This window comes from Schistocerca nitens, chromosome 1 (assembly GCF_023898315.1).
Source record: "Schistocerca nitens isolate TAMUIC-IGC-003100 chromosome 1, iqSchNite1.1, whole genome shotgun sequence".
NCBI lineage: Eukaryota > Metazoa > Arthropoda > Insecta > Orthoptera > Acrididae > Schistocerca > Schistocerca nitens.
In genome coordinates, this window is record NC_064614.1 from 765,731,849 (window position 1) to 765,735,471 (window position 3,623).

At 40.5% G+C, this 3,623-nt stretch overlaps 1 pseudogene; it reads right to left on the minus strand.

The window, feature by feature from the left end:
• Nucleotides 1-200: 200 nt before the first annotated feature.
• Nucleotides 201-318, minus strand: LOC126204472 (5S ribosomal RNA; annotated as a pseudogene).
• Nucleotides 319-3,623: the final 3,305 nt, after the last annotated feature.

The following is a 3,623-nucleotide window of genomic DNA, read 5'->3' on the forward strand; positions in this document are numbered from 1 at the left end:
CACTTCCTCTTCAGGCCACAAGTGGCCTACCGGGACCATACGACAGCCGAATCATCCTCAGTGGAGAATGCGGATAGGAGGGGCGTGGGGTCAGCACACCGCACTCCCGGTCGTTGTGATGGCATTCTTGACCGAAGCCGCTACTATTCGGTCGAGTAGCTCCTCAATTGGCATCACGAGGCTGAGTGCACTCCGAAAAATGGCAACAGCGCAAGGCGGCCAGGATGGTCACCCATCCAAGTGCTGGCTACGCCCGACAGCGCTTAACTTCGATGATCTCACGGGAACCGGTGTATCCACTGCGGCAAGGCCGTTGCCTCATACAGTAAACTAAAACCTGAAAATTCTTGAATTAACTTAAATTTAAAATAATGTAACTACACAATTTTAAACTGTAATAAGATCAGTAGTTCTGGTAGTCATTTTTGCAGTTATGCTTAATATTTGGTGTTACGGCTGAAAGTTGATTTCCCATGACAGGTTCGCCATCAAGCAGTTTCGTACTCACTTTTGTCGGCATATAAGTTGAGACCGTTTTTTGAATGTACATGGTGAAACACAACTAGCACTGCAGTTATTGCGGAAATGGGATGTCCTATGAATGTGCTATTTGCAGTTTTCACAGACTGGATTGGCAATCAGGGACTCGTATTGTTAGCAAATCACCAGCTTGTAGAAATACTTAAAAAGTATTTTTCTGTGAAAACATACACTTTTTTAACGTATTGTGAAAAAATGTTTCAGTGCCGATTGACATTAACAGATTGAAAGTAGGATAAGACAGAATGCCAGTGGGTGTCTTTCAGGATTCTAGTGCGAGTCGTTTAGCAGATTCTGAAAAGTTCCCGCACCGACACTGCTCCTATACCTGTGGTAGCACACACTAAAGAACAACAAAAGTGCACACATTTGTTGTGAGGATTCTGACCATTACTGAGACAATCGACCATCGCAGTTTGTGTTCAAAATGACCACCGGCAGCGGCAGTACACGCTTCCAGTGTGGTATGAAACGACTGCTGCACACGTGCTAGCATTTCAGCGGAGGCGTACGATCAGGCTGCAGTAATACGTCGTTGCATATCGTCAAATGTAGTTGGTATCTCCCTGTAGACAGTGTCTTTCAGATTTCCCCATAGAAAAACGTTTACAGGCGTCAAATCCGGGGAATGGGCTGTCCAAGGTACAGGTCCTCTGCGTCCATTCCAATGATTTGGAAACAATTCGCGAAGACATGTTGTAGTACTTTATGCACTATGGGCTGGACACCCATCATGTTGATACCACAGTGTCAACCCATCTGCAGAGGAAGGTCTTCTAGCATCCGTGAAACATCGTTTATTCAGACGGCTGCGATACCTACGCCTATTCAGTGTCCCGTCAATGAAAAACGGGCCTATGAACTAATGGTTTATTATCCCATTCCACACCTTTATACTCTACGGATGATGATGTTCCACCTGACGTAGACAGCGAGAATCGTCAACAGATTAATAGTGCATGTTTAGGCGGTTTACCTAGCCATGACTGCTAAATGTGACTTCATTATTAAACAAGATACATGATATTTCTGGAGTATCCTGTCTTAACGCCCATGTACGGAAGTTAACACGGTTCTCACAGTCGTTTTCATGCAGCTGTTGAAGTAAATATATGAGTTAGGGATGGAACTTGTGTCGATGGAGAATGCATAGGACACTTGCCTTATTTATGCCACTTCCTCGTGCGATTGCGCGGGATCTAACATGAGGTCTACTGCAACAGCAGCAACAACATTAATTTCCCCGTCTTCTGTCGTCACTTGTTTTCATCTGTTACCTTGTCTAGGTTTTAGGCCATCACTTTTACATAATGTTTGAAGATAATAAATAATTGCCGAGACTATTGACGTCTATTGTAATATCTTACCACTTACGCAGTACAAGAACTAACAGCATGACGTCTTTTTCTGCGATGGTAAATCGCGTCGTCCAGTCACGACTTCCTTCTTGAACTATCGCAAACTAACTGACTAGCAAGTCGCAATACAGTCAAGGAACACACAAGCACACTGTAAGCAAACATAATAACAACATATCTAACAATTACGCAAGTAAAATGGCACAAACAATTGTATGTGTGGTAATTTTTCAAATTAATATATCTCGTAAGCGACTCGCACTGTAAGTTTGCAACGAACACCACTGACATTCTAATCTACCATACGTTTAGTTTCTAGGTATTAGTAGGCATTATTCCATTTCAAAATGTGTATACACTTTCCAAATATTGTTACAATTGGTTGATTGGCTTCTATAAAAACAGCACATGAATAGCACTTTCCATTTCTGCGGTGCATGTTTCAGATGATTCACTCTGCACACAGGTTATCCCAGGATGAAAGATCAATACTGAGGAGTATGAGAGCTTTCATATCTAGTAAACAGAGCCCTAAGAAACAAACGTTACAAGTTATCAGCACTTTTTCGCCTTCGACACTATGAAACAAATCTCTTCTACTGCAAGCTCTTTGCTTTCACTGTTTTGGAAGGAGGTGATATGGATCAAAACAAGAAAAAATTACGTAATAAAAATGGGCTCTAAAATGCATACCGTATAAGTTATGAGCATTTGTTTAGAAGAAGAATGTATCTCCAGTGGTGAAGATGTTCATTAGCTACGCGTTTTGGAGCCCATGTTTTCTAAACTTTTTTTAAATTTTTTTTTGGTCCATACTATCTCCTCCCAAAATATGCCAAACAAAGAGCTTGCAGTAGAGGTCTCTTTCACAATATCGAAGATGAGGAAGAGCTCTTAGCTCTTAAGGTATATATATTAGACCTTACTTTACCAGACATTTTTTTTTGCTTCGAACGGCCATTGCTGTCATATCCCCAAATACTGACAATTCCTCCTGGAACACTCTTCATGTAGCATCAGGTAAAGCACCAACACGGCATTTTGTGATATGGAGGATATTCATCTTTAAAACTGCACCACAATTCCTCTAATGGCATTAATTTAAATTTTTCTTCCAGTAATGGATCAGATGTCAGTCCGATAAATGTTTCGTATTTCTCTGCTGACATGGACTTCAATTGAAAAAATATGGATTCTCAATTGACATTTCATTTTGATACTTAATCCATTGCTCCTCTGCAAAGTTATGATTAAGAGCGCCACTAAATTATTCATGTGCTGAATGGCGCCTTTAATAGTTGTCTCTCCTATTTCAGTTTTTGCCTCTTCTGAGAAGCCTTTTAGTGTTGGGAAGCAATTAACCTATTGCAGCTCATACAGATTAGCCACAAACGTATCTTTTTTTGAAAGAATATTTTCGCGAGAAATGTATATACTTTTTGCCTCGAAGGTTAAATCTTTGTAAAAATGTGACTTAAATAAGCAGCCTGAAACTACCAGTTTCTTTGAAATAATCTTCCATTCAAATCAAATTTGTGTTTTAAAAAGAAAGCACGCACTTCGTCCCTGAGCTGAAAGATACGTGTTGGTATATTCCCTCGAGATAACCTCTGATTTCAATATGCAAAAGAGAAGCTGTATGTACACTTATTATGTGATCAAACTGTTAAGTGACAGATAAAAAAGTGAAGCACGTAGAAGACATGGTAGGACGTCAGTGTAATT